Below are 17,860 nucleotides of genomic sequence, written 5' to 3' on the forward strand. Positions count from 1 at the left end.
TCGATCTTCAATAGACTGGCTGTCACGTGTTCATAACCGCCAACGAAAATGGCGTTCACTACTTACGCCAAAACCTGTCAACTGCTCTAATTGGTCAAAGAGAAAAACGTGAACGTCGAACCGGCGACGGTTTCTAATTGGTCGAAGCAAGACGCTTTGAATCAATGACTGGGATTGGTGAATGGTGGCGCGGAGTTGGTGGAGCGTTAGCACCAGTTATTAGTCACTATTTCAGACAGACGGTTGTGTTTCATTGCAAAAGCCTGCCTCAGAAGGCTTTTAGTCCCTTTTATAGGGGCTCCGTTTGAAGATTCGTTTATTCAACTGTAGCAGTTTAATCTAAAGGTAAGTGCAAGAATATTCTCAGTCATATAAATTTGAATTAGCAATTTTTTTTTTTTTTGAAATAACCACCTTTTAAACTTTAAAATGCTTATTTTTATTTTATCATTTTTCTACTAGACTTGTCTTTAACCACGATTCTAGAACTGGGCACTGTTTTAAGAAGCGATCTTAGCCATAAGATCATCTTAATTGCATAATTACCTCAAGCACCTAAGATGATTTTAACGCTAAGATCGCTCCGTAAAAACGGGGCCTGTATTATTTACGATGATACGATTATTAGCAGTCTAACAAGTTGTTATTTGTTGTTGTTTTGTTGTTTGAATATTTGTTTCATTATTTAAAATGGGGGCGAGACGTAGCCCAGTGGTAAAGCGTTCGATTGATGCGCGGTCGATTTGGGAGCGATCCCCGTCAGTAGATCTATGTTAGACGCTATATAATCCTTCCTTCATTATCTAAATGTTTAATCGCGTTTCGTAGTGATTTCTAACAACAAAACATTTAAAATTTTGACGAACTATTTAAGAGTAAGATGGAATTTCTATGTGATTTGTGTGCTTGCTTAGATGCATTCACGTGTATGTGTCTTTGGAGACAATAACAGGTGTATGTGAGTGTATGTGCCTGTACGTGCCTGCTGTATGTGTCTGGTGTATCTGTCTGGTGTATGTGTCTGGTGTACGTGCCTGCTGTATGTGCCTGATGCATGTGTCTGGTGTATGTGTCTGCACGACAGCGCATAGAGTGGTGTGTTCAGAAGGCCGACCGCTCGCGAACAATTAAATTTGACAATTTGACTGGTACCATCGTCTTCTTTCTCATTACATTTATCTAACGTTGGGCGCAAAAAAACAGTCTAGCCTTGAACATGCGTCAGGCGTGCATATTTGGCACTGTTACCAACTGTTTAGTCATATCTTTTATTTTTTATATATAAATTGTGGTTTGTGGAATATATCACTTTCCATTAGCAAGAATAGAGATCAGCGGGGTTTTTTTCACCATTTACTTTTAATATTATTTTTTTCGTTCAAAGCGATAGTGTTTTGTACACTCGTAAAATTATAAATTAACTTTGGTATTGCGATTGTGTTTGGTGTGTACACCCATGTCAAATACAGTCAAACATCGTTATCTAGATCCCCAGATATTTTTTTTGCCCACGATATCTTGGGCCGGAGCATTATCCCATGGCAAAATGTTGACAAACTACTATGTTTATCTCGATACACCGTTATATCGAACTATTTGGTTAGAACTTCAAGGGGCGGGACGTAGCTCAGTGGTAAAACGTTCGCTTGATGCGCAGTCGGACTAGGATCGATCCCCGTCGGTGGACTCATTGGACTATTTCTCGTTCCAGCCAGTGCTCCACAACTGGGTTTCCTCCCTCAATATCTGTGCGGTCCTTAGCCATATGTCCGACGCCATATAACCGTAAATAAAATGTGCTGAGTGCGTCGTTAAATAAACCATTTCCTTCAACTTCAAGACAACGAAGTTTGAATGTATATGGAACGTAGAATGATGTGTTTATTTTAACACGGTGGGATCTAGCTCAGTAGGTAGAGCGCTCGCTTGTGGTTCTTGTTTCGTAGGATCGAAACCCCTCGGTGGATCACAGTTCTGACTTTTTTCCTCTTTTTTTTACCATTCCCAACCAATGCTCCACGACTGTTATATCAAAGGCCATTTTATGTGCTAATCTGCCAGTGGGAAAGTGCATATAAAAGATCTCTTGCTGCTAAAGGAAAAATGTAGCGGATTTTCTCTAAGAATATATTAACTTGTCAGAATTTTCAAGTGTTTAACACCCAACAGCGGATAATTAATAAACCAATCTGTACTAGTGGTGTCGTTAAGCAAAGCAAAACAAATTAAAACTTTGTTTTTCTATTTATTTATCAACATAGAGGAGCGGGGTGTAGCCCACCACTTAGTAACGCACTCGCCTGATGCACGTTCGGTTTAGGATCGATCCCCGTCGGGGCCCATTGGGCTATTTCTCGTTCCAGTCTTTGCACCACGACTGGTATATCAAAGGCCGTGGTATGTAATATCCTGTCTGTGGGATGGTGCATATAAAAGATTCCTTGCTGCTAATCGAAAAGAGTAGCCCATGAAGTGGCGACAGCGGGTTTCCTCTCTCAATATGTATGTGGTCATTAACCATATGTCCGACGCCATATAACCGTAAATAACATGTGTTGAGTGCGTCGTGAAATAAAAACAGTTCCTTCCTTCTAAAATCAATTCAAAATCGATAGGATCCTCGAAGAAAAACGAAAACCGGAAAACTTACTCATTTTTCTTTTATCTACTAATTGCGTGTACACTTTCCGATATGTAGTGCGGTGGAAGCTCTGCAACACTCCATGTCTTCGGTGTCGTAGAATAAACATAATGGATCACAGCGGGGCGCATTTTTCAAACAGTCTAAAATCCACACTAAAAACAATTTCAAAATTGAGTTAATCAAAATGGTGGTGGTAGTGGGTGTGCGTATGCGGGCACTGGCATAAACAGGGGCGGTTGCGTCAAAAGGAAAACTATGACGAATAAAGTTAAAATTCATATAAAAACATACTATTAAGTTTTTAATCCATACTAACTCGCGAAACATTTAAACAAAAAATCTGTGCAAGTAAAATGGTTTCTTTACAAATTATGCCCAAACTGCACGGGTTAAATATCCCCAAACTGCACGGGTTAAATATCCCTTGTTTGATGCAGGCTTGAAGACAGTTGGTGCATATATTCACCCCTGTATTAAAATTATCTTTAATTTATACAATTTGATGATCATTTGTTCAGAAACCTTTTTCTTTTAATTTACAATCATTTATTGTGGGGTTTTGGGTTTTTTTTGTTTTGTTTGTAAAAATTGGTATGTATTTAAAACTTCTTTTTTATAGATGAGTTTTAGCATTATTATTTAGTATAACTATATGCCAATGCATCGGTTACCATTTGACGCAAACACATTGAAGGAAGTAACCATCCCCACCTCATGCCACACATCGGAGAATTCGTCTGAACAAATTTCCACAAAGCGGACTTAGCGGAAGATCCTTGAAAATCGATAGATACCCTCTGGACTATGTCCAGCTACCCAGCTGTTCAGTCTGCCCCAGAAACCAATCTCAATAAGCACCCCCCCCCCCCCCCCTCCACCACCCCATTCCACTTCCTGCGTGACAAACTCTTACCCATGTTGTGCCCTAATCGGCTGTAAGAAAAGATCAATAATTTCGTTATAGTTCATCACTTCATTGTAGAAACAAGAGCCGATTTAATAATGTCAAACGGACACCAGTATCACATATTATGTCCGTTAAAGGAACATTCCTGAGTTTGCTGCATTGTAAGATGTTTCCGACTAATAAAATATTTCTACGATTAAACTTACATATTAAATATATTTTCTTGTTTAGAATATTATTGTCTGTATATTCAATGTGTTTCTGGTCGTCTTAATATTTGTAAGAAGCCATAACTGGATTTTGTCTTCAAATAATTTTGTACATTTTAGGAAATAAAATGAAATTTAACCTAGTACAAATATTAAAACGATTAGAAACAGGTTTAATATACAGCCACTAATATTTTATGCAGAAAAATATATTTCATATGTAATTACAATTGTTAAAAAGTCTCTGTTAGTCAATAACATCTTAAAAATTGCAGCAAACTCAGGAATGTCCCTTTAATAAACGACGAATCTCCCGAAAACAGCCGAGCGAAAAGCACAGGTAGATGGGAACTGGTTTAACGTTCTGGACTCCGTTCCGCGAAGCTATCTTAGCACTACTATCGCCGTAAATACCTACCATCGCTCGTGACCTTAAGTTTTGTCTACGATCCCCAGCCCGTTCCACGACGCGGCGTAGCTTACAATCGTCGTAAATTACTGTTACATTTTACAATAGGTACAAGGCAGTTGTAAGCCACTAACGCAGACGACATTTACATGATGATTTGATCACTTTCTAAGGAGGACACTAACTTTATTGGGTAAAAATAGATCTAATACATACCAAATACCTCTTATGGAACTCGGCATTCAATGAAAAACATTCTAGGCTATACTCCCTTCACACGAAAATACTGGAGATAACTCTCATATCTTCTGTCTTCGGCAAGTTTCGCTTAGCACATAACTGACAAAGTTACTTCATGGATGGCCGATACCAGTGTATACATCCCAAGATGTTCCGAAAAATCGGTAACCAGTTTATTATTGAACTAATTCGTACTTCTTTGCAAAGAGGATCTTAATCATTAAAGGGGCACTTACGACTACCGTAAGGTTGCTTTGTGGAACGGCTGTAAAGTTTACGATACCAGTTGTAAAACTAACCTTAAGTCACTACAATTAACCTTAGCTACAATTCTTAAATAGAACGGGGCCCTGGGTACCCTCGTTGTTTGTACAAACTCTGATGCAGCCAAAGTCTGTACTTAAAACGAGGCAGGGAAGAGGAGGCTTTTAATTAGACCAAAAAAAAAAAAAAAAAAAAAAAAAAAAAAAAAAACCTACAGAAAAACCTCAGCAAACAAAACCCCCCAACAACAAACAAAAAACAAACAAACAAACAAGAAACTCCACATAAATCATACTGCATGGTGTCGTTAATCCTGGTCGAAATATAATATTGCCAAACTGTGCGTAATTGGAGAATACAGCAAACATCATCTATTTAAAACTGGATCCTGTTGGCGAGGCACCCTCTCACGTCTGCCACACATGACGGACTGAACGTAGGCCTTGTCAATAATGTAGGGTTCTCTCCAGGCCTAGGGACAACAATGGCGTTCCGCAGAATGGCAGACAGACAGACAGATATTTTTTATTTAAGTCTCACCATGTGTACACAGGTTTAAAAACATTAAAATACAAGAAAAAATACACAAGCCACTCCATGCGGAATTACGAGAGACTGACATTAAAATAATACTTTAAATAAAATCTATGTATATATATATATATATATATATATATATATATATATATATATATACACACATATATATATATACATATATATATATACATATACATTACATATACATATACATATATACATCTGATAAGAGGTCATACTGGTTGTTAAAAAACAGAGCAAAATATGCTAAATTAAAACGTAAGTCAGTATACATGGGGCACACGGTTAAAACATGAACCTCGTCTTCCACACAATTATTTTGACATAGGGCATATGCGATGTTCCACAAGACGAATTGGGGCAACCCAGCATCTAAATTTTGCATATGCACTCCTGTATTGTTTGGGCATCGTCACAGTAACGTAATGTGCATTACCATATTGGTTTTTGAACAAACGGTAATGGCAGAACGCAGCCTTGGCCTTGTTTTATCGGTCAAACATTCCGGTTTTTGACAGGATCGGCTGATATCGGATCCAGACATCATCATTATGTAACGGCACGTAACGCTATGCAACCTGAACCGCTACAGCGCTCGGCGTTTAGGGTATCACATATTCAGAATTTCCCTAAAGCATTTTCTGGTATTTTAAATTGATAAATAAAACAAAACCTCCACAAAAACACTAGCGACAATTTACACTGTGTGTTTTGTTTTAACCCTATTAGCTTTTTTTGGCAATTGTGTTTTATTCGCCTATAATAAACTAAAAATAGTTTGACATAAAAGTCTGTACAGTGTTAACCCGAGATGATATTTACCCCCCCCCCAAAAAAAAAAAAAAACCCACAACAACAACAACAAAAAACGTGGCATTAAGTTGTGGTTATTTTTAAGGGTCTTCAAGTGTTGTCATGTAGTTATGCCTACCTACCTACCTACCTACGTACCCACCTGTCTACCTGCATAAACCAAAACCTCACCCACCTTACCTACCTACCTACCTCGACATGAATGACAAATCTAAAACGCTGTACAAAACAGACTTCAATAGGCAATTGTGTCGTTACGACACGAACTCTTAAATTACTGTCAAAGCAAACATTATTCACGGTGTTCATAAAGATGAGAAAAGCCTGCTCCACCAGTGACATCCGTCATGCGTACAGCATGTAGTTGTCACTTCCGTTGAAGGACACAGCGGTCGTTACGATGGACATTATGGTGTGCAGACGCTTAAGTTATATCGAAAGTTGTAACGAGAGGCTGGAACATCGTAAGATCCAAGTATAAAACTAACTTTGTACTATCAATATGTTTTTGTTTGTTTGTTTTTTTGTTGTTGTGGGGTTTTTTTTGTTGGGGGGGGGGGGGGGGGCGGGTTGTTTGTTTTTCATTTCCAACTCTGGTGGGTACATGGAGGCAAGTTATCAGTTATCCTGCTCTTACCGAATGCCAGTAAGATGATCGCTCTAGCAGAAAGGAAATTTAAACTTTTTAGCTAGATTCCTTTTTCAATTTAGTCAAATTAGTTTGTTTCCGATTGAAATGGATAGTAAAACAGAAGCGAGTGATGGTACAGTTGATACCATTGTGAATACCAATTCAATGTACTGGCTGTTATGTCATGTACAAGGACATGGCGTGGTCTGGACCGTAGGAGGAGGGAGGGGCAGTTGGGAGGGTGTGTGAATATAAACCTAGCGGACCTTTTTTTCTTTTCTAGCCACCTATATGAATAGCCTAATACTGCAAAGTAAACACATGTTATAGCCTTAGCGAGGGGTTGGTCAGACCCCTCCCAGCATACGGCCATACTGTTCTAAAATCTAACATACAGATTATAAATAAGAAATTCAAATTCCAGACGGATGTACCTGTGCAGATGCGTTTGTCTGGAATATTTTCAGTATTAACAAACCGTCCAGATATAGGATGTCGTTAAACATCCATCCATTCACATCAGATATAGGATGTCGTTAAACATCCATCCATTCACATCAGATATAGGATGTCGTTAAACATCCATCCATTCACATCAGATATTTTGGGCGGGACTTAGCCCAGTGGTAAAGTGCTCGTTTGATGCGTGGTCGGTTTGGGATCGATCCCCGTCGGTGGGCCCATTGGTATATTTCTTGCTCCAGCCAGTGCACCACGACTGGTACACCAAATGCCGTGGTATGTACTATCCTGTCTATGGGATCGTGCATATAAAAGATCTCTTGCTGCTAATCAAAAAGAGTAGCCCATAAAGTGGCGACAGCGGGTTTCGTCCCTCAATATATGTTTCGTCCTTAACCATATAACCGTAAATAAACCTTTTCCTTCCATTCAGATCCCTAGAACGAAAACTACAGATTAACTGAACCTCGGTTGATATTTTGTTTGTTTTTATTATTAAAGGATCCTCTCAACGAATCATATTAAATACAGGTTAGTCTTTATTCACACGTCACTTGTAATCACTCAACACTCCTGCTACTCATTTCTGATATTAAAACACATATTGTTGTTCCAGTCCATATGTTTGGTTAGCTTTCTCCAACTTCGGTTTGTTGCTTTATCTCAATTTCAAATATCCCTGGTTCCGCACACAAACCTGGTCTTTGTACTGTGTTGGAACAAGGACGTTAGCAAACATAAATGGCAGCGCATAAAAGTCGCACCAAGCAAACAGTGATTAATTTTCCCCTCTTTACATCTCGGGATGTTCCCTGGGGTGATATTTTCCATATTTACTGATTCGATGATCATCTGGATAGCGGCATTTAACGGTGTTACCTAGACAGGTCTGTGAGTAAGAATTTATGGATGGACTAGGAAGGTGGGGTGGGGGTGGGTGAGGGTGAACGATTCTCACAAAACAAGCCTATGTTCAGCGACAGAGAGTAATTCCAACGCGAACGTTCGCGAACGATTCGATTTGTTCCCCATGTCAAATCTTACAGGTCTGCCACTATGGAAATCTCGGTGAACAGATCTGACTAAATCCAACATTATACCGGTGTACAGTTGACCTTCCATTCGACCAATCACAAAACACCGCTGACGTAATCGTGCTAAATAAACCTCAACTGTGTGGGACAAACTTTAACTTTATTGTTTACCTGCTATAATGTTTGTCGTAAAAATGACTAGAAAAGTGAGAAAAGTGGCGTTTGTTTAATAACGTCCCAGCACCGATTTGTTTTAAACAGCGACTGCGGGTCTCGAAATTAACGACGACAATCTCCGTCGTTGAGGTCTAAATTGCCGTAGGCCAGGAACTTTACCGATGGCAGGGTTTTTCTTTTGCAAATTATTACTTGGTTGAAGGGATACTTATTTTATTTATTTATTTATTGCAACGGTTGCCGATTTAAAACTAATGTAGGCTGGCTCAAGATTGCCGACTGGTACCTACCCAGTATGTCCACAGACTGGAAATGAAAATAAAGGAGATAAATCCGTAGGCGTTATTTGCGGCCGCAACTCGGCCGTGGGGGGAGGGGGAGTTCGAGAGGGGGATGTTCCCCCTTTCTTCTGTCGAAAATTTTGACCCCCCCCCCCCCCCCCACAAAAACAAGTGACCTGAGATGCATTCTGACAGCATCTAGAGCAATCATTTCAAGGTTTGCCCCGAAGAAATCTGTTCACAATATAGAACCAGACGATGTATCCAATGTACACTAGCAAGTGAATTACAACATAGTATATAATGATAATTCTCTTATTTTCCTATGTGACTACTCACTATTTACACTACTTACTGTAAGCCTAGTAATATGATGCTACATGAAAGTCGGCAATGAATTATAAATGGACTAATGTAAAGCTAATTGTAAAATTGGAAGAAAATAAATCATGTTATATTTGCACTGGCTGGTGTAGTCTAATAATTGGTTCACCAAAATTAATAATTAAAAAGCTATAATAAAACTAAAATAAATCTTGAAGGCTGTTATCGTGATTCAGCTGTGCCTACCTAAGGACTGGTGGAGACCTATCTTGTTACACCATAGATGGAGAGCTATACACTTATAATATAGACATGAATGGGAAAATAGACAATAACCCTTATAAACCAGTGTTTTATTGCAGAATGAGCTCAATTTGAAAGTATAAAAGTCACTTGAATACAATTACACACTCAGTTGTGAGGAAATAAGCCAATACAAATGCAGACAATCTCCTTTTTTCCAAAAAAGATTTGTCAAAAAAGGAGGAAATAAACGAGATCTAGCAGAATCATGAAATAAAGGAGATTCTTTGAAATAAAGGAGATGTGGACACACTGCTACCGCTCCAGCATACAGCGATAATATGATAAGCCGAGCCTCAGCCGCCAACCTAACCCGTTTACACCTATTATCGGTGGATAACCGAGATCGGGGCGTTACCAGCCGGTACAATCAGCTTAGCACCAGTCGATCGCAATCGATGGACAATAGCTAAAGCCATGCTACGCTGAAACGTTTTATTTCCCGAGCTCGTTGGAGAACTGGTTATTAAAGGTTGATTGGTACCGAGTTCGTATCCAGGTAATTGCTCCCAGTTTTGTTACAAGGGGAGGTGAAGGTGGAGTGCTAGTGGGCAGGTTGATTTTTTTGCTCGAATTAAATGAAAATACACTGTCACGGGAATCCTATAATACCCGCAACTGAATGAAACACGATTGTCCAAATATCTCTCCTAACTGTATATCTATTAGATCTCTCTGTAACGGGCAGTTATACCCGCGTGGCTCGTCTAGGTATGATCAGAGATACGATCTTATATAAAGTATATATTATTATAGCACGTTTAATTCACTAGAAAACACAACAAAAACACAATACACTTTGGAATCTGTATTAACCTACGCTGACAAATGTACTGCCGCAGTAGTTAATTAACAACAACAAATAATAACAATCCAGAACTGATCACTTAATTAGTTAATCTCTAGGTGTCTAGTTTACACAATATTCTAATCACTTCACCGTGACACAACACCCACACGTGTGATAATTGAGAAACGCTTCCAGGGGAACTTAATTAATAAAGGAATTACAACTCTATTCCTAACTGGTTAATTTTTAATTTTTAATTTTTTAATTAACCCTTAACTACTCATTCAGTAACCTTGTAACACAGAATTAATACTGGTACCTATCACAATAAAGACAATAACCTACAGTTTACCTAGGTCCTCTAGGATGACTGGCTAAGCTTTAATAATTATTTAGACAGTGAGCCTACAATTTATTGCGTCAGATGACCGGCAGCACCGTCTAAATAATATTGGTATAATACAGTATTAAAATATTTAAAGTCACATCAAGCACATCAAGGTTATACACAGAGCAGAAATAATGTATAATTACCACGTCCGGACTGACGTCCGTTTCCCCTGCAGCCTTCCTATGTTTCTCCCCGATATCTCTAAAACCCTAGCTATTTATCATAAAAACCGAATATCGCCTGGGGATACATCGCGGCACCTCACGTATCATGTGAATTTTCCACAGCGACCAAGACGGCATATCTTTCTTAGAAGCCTAGACTTACTGTCGCCTAGTTCGCCAAATATACCCCGATCGTACCGAACTAGCGGAGGTATTACGTAACTACTGGCCACATGGCCTCCGCACCTGGGCTGGGTGTGTATTAGGCACAGCTCGACCACGGTCGCGCGGAGGTATTACGTAACAAAGTGCCCACCTGGGCTTAAGTGCATATTGGAACTGCACACGACCTTCTAAAACAATTAATATCGCCACAGGCGAAAACAAAATTAATAGCATGTTCCGTCAGATACACCAATCTGGTCAACAAATGTGTTGTTTAACGACACAACCAGAGCAGATCAGATCATAGGGCTTATCGTGCACATTCAGAGCAAGCTGTTGTAGCGGACGCCTGTCATGGGCGCATGTGTCGACTTAGCCGGCTCATTCGTCCAGGACAGGGAAGACCACTAGGGCAGCAAGGAATCTTTTATATGCACCATCTTAGAGACAGGATAACACATATCACGGCCTCTGATATACCAGAAATAGCACAATGGTCCAACAGACGGAAAGGTCAGGTCAGGTCAGGTCATAGGGTTTTACGTGCACATTCAGAACAAGCTGTTGTAGCGCACGCCTGTCGTGGGCACAAGAGCCGGCCTTGGCCGGCTCCTCCGTCCATGACAGGAAAGGTGGGGGGGGGGGGGGGCAAGGAGGGACCGCCTGCACTGGCAGGTGCAAGAGAGCACCAGCAGCCCGATTGAATCGGTAGCGGGCGGGAGGGGTGGTGGTGGTGCTATGGAATTTGAATGGAGCTGTTAATGCCAAAGAGAAAAGGTGCGCATTTTTGTTGAGGAAGTTTGGCGCAATTTTGAACGGTCGGTCGAAAGGTAAATGTGCGAGCTAGTATAGGTTTTGAATCGAGAATAGCTCGTTAGTGGGTCGAGAGTAGCTCGTTAATTATAGACCTTCGTGTTGCAGGTTGTCTCCCTAGGTTGTCCGTAGGGTCCTTATAAGGACCTGACCTCTTCTGGTCGTGGCATGACAACCCAGAGGAGACTCGTGCAATTGTGTAGACACTGGTAGGCAAGGCGTTTTGTTCCGGGGTGGTCAACGTGTTGATGTTGGCAGGGTCCTCCGCTTCCTCCTTAGTGACACCAAGTACAAGTTTCCAGCAGCAAGTATTTGGGGGTTGGGTGGGGGAGGCTGATATTCTTTTGTTCGGCCTCCCCCGGGTGCATTGCAATTGTGTACTCGGAACCGGTATTCTTTTGTCCGGTTCCTTATTAGAACACGTGCTGGGCTATTGAATGTGGGGCGGATGCATTGTTATCATTAGTCAATGCATCCTGTGTACTGATGCGATGAGCGTGTAGTCTGTATGTAGTCCTAGTTTGGTGTTAAGGTTGTACTTACTGTCTTACATCCCTACTCTCTCTAGTGATTCCAACGGTCTTCACGACCACCCCTCCTCCTCCGCCCTTGTGTAGCATTTAACACAATAGCGGGGGGGGGGGGGGGGAATTAGACTAATCTAGGTATCTAATTTAAAGGGCAAGCCCTTATAGTGTATGTATTGGTTAAAAAGCCTATTGCTTGCATAATTATTTTATTACTAATGAACAATCTTTCCGCATTCACACATTCAAACGACACACCCAGCTTGACTAATATCTATATGTTGGTAATCGTTGTTAGTAAAGGGTAGTTAGTTAGGCTTGATTTCTTATTGGTTTGTTTGTCTTAATTTTTGATTCCCGCCCCCTGAAAGGGTGTACTGATAGGTGAGGATGATAATATACACTAGGGTTAGCGTGTGCCGCATACAATAATTTGGGTTACCCCTTGATTTCTTATTGGTTTATTGTCTTACTTGGTTTGTCTTCTGTTCTCTGTCGTTCGGTTGTTCTTCTGGGCTCTGGGTGGGTGACTTACCGTGGTCTGCTATTTGTTCATTAGTAATAAGTGCATGGTGCGACATAAATTGTGCGATATATACAAGTGCTTTTTCTTGGATCCTGGTTGACTGGTTTGGATGAGTCGGCATGCTGTAAGAAGAGCAAGTGATAATTAGAGTTCCTATCCTGGTTGACTTGTTTGGTTATTCATTGTTACTCTTAGGTTATTCGCTACCGACCCACCTTTGGCCACCTGCACATGAGTGCATCGGGTCCGAGTTCAGTATTGGTTGCAGCTCATGTGTAGGGGCTTACAAGTTGGTGGTTTTGAGTAGTTCCTATAATTTTATTGGCACTATAGTAGGTCTTATTTTTCCCTGTTCACCTTTGGCCCCCAGGTTATTTAATGTTATTCTTAGGTTACTCGCTACCGATCCACCTTTGGCCACCTGCATTTGAGTGCATCGGGTCCGAGTTCAATATTGGTTGCAGCTCTTGTGTAGGGGTTACAAGTGGGTGTTTTGAATAATCTTATAAATAATTATTGGCACTATGGTAGGTCTTATTTTAACCTGTTCACCTTTGGCTCCCTGGTTGGAAAGCATCGAGTGGAGTTCGAAATTGGTTGCAGTTCCTTCTTAGGGGCGTACTAGTGAAAGGAAACGGAAAGGATTTAGCCACCATTTATATACCATAGTTGTTTCTGTGTGACATCGAATCGATGGGGGGGGGGGGGGGGGGGGGGGACGTAACCCAGTGTTAAGACGCTCGCTCGGCGTGGGATCGATCCCCGTCGGTGGGCCCATTGAGCTATTTCTCGTTCCAGCCAGTGCACCACAACTGATATATAAAAGGGCGTGGTATGTACTACCATGTCTGTGGGATGGTGCATATAAAAGATCCCTTGCTGCTAATCGAAAAAGAGTAGCCCATGAAGTAGCGACAGCGGGTTTCCTCTAAATATCTGTGTGGTCCTTAACCATGTCTGACGCCATATAACCGTAAATAAAATATGTGGAGTGCGTCGTTAAATAAAAAAAAATTCTTTCTTTCGAATCGATGGTTATTTCACTTTCACCTATATTTGACCATTTTACCTTGAAGCAAAATACCCCCTCCCCCCAAAAAAAAAAATTAAAAACAACAACAAAAAAGCTACCCCAAAACTGTTTAAAAATATTCCAACTTCTGGCGCTTTGTTGTGGACGTTTGAAAGTATGCTGACAGTTTTAATTACCTTTTATAACCACGTGGTCGCCGTTCGCAAAAACACAAACGCGGTGAAACTTTTAACAACCGCAAATTACCCTAATTGCCAGTGTGCCTTTTATGGACCAGCAAATGCTGTCAAAGCGGAAGTGTAGAGTCAAAGAAGTCTAAATAATGCAGTGTTGTCTTGGCTGCTATCACATCTCGTGGAAACCCTTTGATGCAGATGATATTGTTAACTTTTCAAGATGGCCGTACCGGGAAGCCACTTTGACTGATGACAGCAACTGTAAAATGTTTTCAGCTGGTAATTTCCGCCTTTGTTGCAACAGCTTCGTTCATTTTTTTATTGACGTATGTCCAGTGACGTTTATAACCAGCTTGTTTGTTTAGTAGGTCATATTCGTTAGTTGATTTCGCCAGATACCTTTTAGAGTATTATTTCAAATGAAAATGACATTTATTCGCATTTTCAAAGAAACTCTTTTAGTGACTGTTTCACAGATTGTGTTTTACGTAAAGGTCAGGAGAACGGGATGATAACATTATCTTTGATTTGTTTGTTCTAGAGTGTCTGAGTCTCGGAAAACCGTAAAGTACTATCATTTGATGATTTATACGGATGGTGTTCAGATATAAACATTAATAATATCTATTCAGGCGCTGATCCAGGATTTTGTGAAGGGGGCCTACATGCAACTACTTAAATGAAAGTTGTATATTAGCGGTCAGTGGACTTTAAAATAAGTTGAACAAAATGTTTTCGTCGTTATTTTCTGATTGTAAAAAGCTGATTTTAAAAAGCTAGAAGTTTTATGTAAATTACTTATGACTATTCGTATGTCCAGGCCTGAAGGATATAACTATATATAAAAAACAATATCCCTTAAACAACTGAAAACTGCAACCTAAAACATTGGTATTATGTCTAAATGAGAGAGAGAGAGAGAGAGAGAGAGAGAGAGAGAGAGAGAGAGAGAGAGAGAGAGAGAGAGAGAGAGAGAGAGATGTTTTATTTAACGACGCACTCAACACATTTTATTTACGGTTATATGGCGTCAGACATATGGTTAAGGACCACACAGATTTTGAGAGGAAATCCGCTGTCGCCACTACATGGGCTACTCTTTCCGATTAGCAGCAAGGGATCTTTTATTTGCCCAGGGTTTGGAGTCGGTATCTGGATTAAAAATCCCATGCCTCGACTGGGATCCGAACCCATTACCTACCAGCCTGTAGACCGATGGCCTACCACGACGCCACCGAGGCCGGTCGAGAGAGAGAGAGAGAGAGAGAGAGAGAGAGAGAGAGAGAGAGAGAGAGAGAGAGAGAGAGAGAGAGACACACACACACACACAGAAAGATAGAGAGAAAGAGAAAGGCGGGGGGGGGGGGGGGGGGGGGTTAGAAAGAGAGATTTTAGGATAAACAAAAACCTATCTGATATTCCAATGGAAAGACATTTGATGATTAAAAAAGTAAAAAGGTTGAAGAAAATCCAAAGCAAAAGAAAATACCTCGCAACTTCATAAACAACAAGAAAAGAATGAACAAAATATAAACTATTTATTGAAGTAATACGTCTCTTGTCTCCATGGTGTCAGCGTTTTGTATCATCAGACTCAGACATCTATTGTTTTATCAATTTATTAGGGTCTAACAATCACTCTATAATTATAACACATCCACGTCAGTCCGTTTGAAGAAAAAGGTGTCATTAGAAGCCGCGTGAACGGGTGTGTTGGAAAATTAATTTGTACACGTCTTAACAAAATTGTTTTGTTGACAGAGCAATATAATTATACCCAATTGTTCGATTTTCGTCCCCTGCAGCCGCGGATTATGTTTTCTAATTATGATTATTAACTCTTTTGTTATAAGGTTATTAAAGGGACATGATGAGGATTCAACTTCGTCGTCATTCAATAACCACAATGGGATATTTGTTTAAGAACATCTCAGCACTTTTTAAACCGGTTATTTTGTGTCTATCGGTTAGTGGTTGGTAAGTGGGTTTACCCTCTGTCCCATCCAGTGTCACACGACTGGCACATAAAAGGCTGTGGTATGCACTGTCTTGAGTTAAGAAAAGTGCTTATAAAAGATCCCATGATGCTTTTCAGTAGAAGTAGCCTATGCGGAAGCAGCGGGGTTTCATTCCCTCTCACTGTGTGTGTCTCTCTCCATCTCACTGTATGTCTCTCTCCCTCTCACTGTGCATCTCTCTCCATCTCACCGTGTCTCTCTCCATCTCACTGTCTGTCTCTCTCTATTTCACTGTCTGTCTCTCCCACTCTTGTCTCTATTCCTCTCACACTCTCCCTCTCCCCCTCTCACGGTCTGTTTCTCTAACTCCTGTCTCTTTCCCTCTCGTTCACTATTCCGTTCTCTCTTCCCCTATCTCCGTCTCTCTGCCTACCTCCCATCCCTTTCTTTGTCCCTCCCTCCCCTCTCTATCCCTCCCTCTCCTTCTTTTCCTTGTCTCTCTATCTCTATCTCCATCTGTCTCCCTCTTTGCTCTCTCTCTCTCTCTCTCTCTCTCTCTCTCTCTCTCTCTCTCTCTCTCTCTCTCTCTCTCTCTCTCTCTCTCACTCTGCTCTGTCCATGTTCTTTCTCTCTGCCTACCTCTCCCTCCCCCATCTCTTTTTTCTCACCCTTGATCTCCCCGACCGACCTCCCCCCCCACTATCTCGTATGATTGGAATAATAATAATTGGAGACACATGCATAAATTAATATTTCAAATACGTATTAAAATGCACCATTAGGTATAAATGTTTAATGGCTGGATACATTTGGAACAATGCTTTTAATTGGAAGATGTTTCTGAATAGGATAATAACAATTACTAAAAGGCGACTATGTCAGGGCCGTACCTCCGGGGGGGGGGGGGGGGGGGGGGGGGTGGGGGTGGTTGGTGGTGAACAATTGCCCACCTGAGAATCTCACTTTTTTTTTCGTTTTTTTTTTTACTCCAAAAAATAGCATACACATCTCAGGGTTTAATTTGTATACTGTTTCATTTGTTTATAAAAAGTAGTGCCCCCCCCCCCCCCCCCGGATTTTGATCAGGGTACGGCCCTGTATGTGTCAACACAACATAATTGTATCTTACAAAAATTGTGACTAGTGAATGGATGAATGAATGAATGAATGATGGATGGATGTCCAGCGATGTCCAAGCACAAAAACCACAAAGCTAAAGGCTACTGCATGAGAAACAAAGTATACGAAAAATGGTTTTGTTTGTGTTGTTTAATGACACCACTAGAGCACATTGCTTTATTAATCATCGTCTATTGGATGTCAAACATTTGGTCATTTTGACAGTCATAAGAGAGGAAACCCGCTACATTTTTCCATTAGTAGCAATGGATCTTTTATATGCACCATCCCACAGACAGGATAGCACATACCACGACCGTTGATATACCAGTGGCACGGGGATTCTATAATACCCGTAACTGAATAAAACACGATTGTCCAAATATCTCTCCTAACTGTATATCTATTAGATCTCTCTGTAACGGGCAGTTTACCCGCTGTGGCTCGTCTCTAGGTATGATCAGAGATACGATCTTATATAAAGTATATGTAATATAGCACGTTTAGTTCACTAGAAAACACAACAAAACACAATACACTTTGGAATCTGTATTAACCTACGCTGACAAATGTACTGCCGCAGTAGTTAATTAATAACAACAATAATAACTTAATTAGTTAATCTCTAGGTGTCTAGTTTACACAATATGCTAATCACTTCACCGTGACACAACACCCACACGTGTGATAATTGAGAAACGCTAACACACACACGTGTGATAATGGAGAAACGCTTCCAGGGGAACTTAATTAATAAAGGAATTACAGCTCTATTCCTAACTGGTTAATTTTTAATTAACCCTTAACTACCCATTCAGTAACCTTGTAACACAGATTAATACTGGTACCTATCACAATAAAGACAATAACCTACAATTTACCTAGGTCCTCTAGGATGACTGGCTAAGCTTTATATATATATATATATATATATATATA

The 17,860-nt window shown here is 40.4% G+C and overlaps 1 protein-coding gene across 1 annotated transcript in view; it reads left to right on the forward strand.

Annotated features, from left to right (window-relative positions):
* Positions 1-255: 255 nt before the first annotated feature.
* The window catches only part of LOC121369507, a 44,274-nt gene continuing 26,669 nt past the window's right edge, over positions 256-17,860 (forward strand). Inside the window, exon 1 of the mRNA XM_041494617.1 lies at positions 256-345. The gene's annotated coding sequence lies outside the window, so the exon portion shown is untranslated. The remainder of the gene's footprint in view (positions 346-17,860) is intronic.

Source organism: Gigantopelta aegis, chromosome 1, assembly GCF_016097555.1.
Source record: "Gigantopelta aegis isolate Gae_Host chromosome 1, Gae_host_genome, whole genome shotgun sequence".
NCBI classification, from domain to species: Eukaryota; Metazoa; Mollusca; class Gastropoda; order Neomphalida; family Peltospiridae; genus Gigantopelta; species Gigantopelta aegis.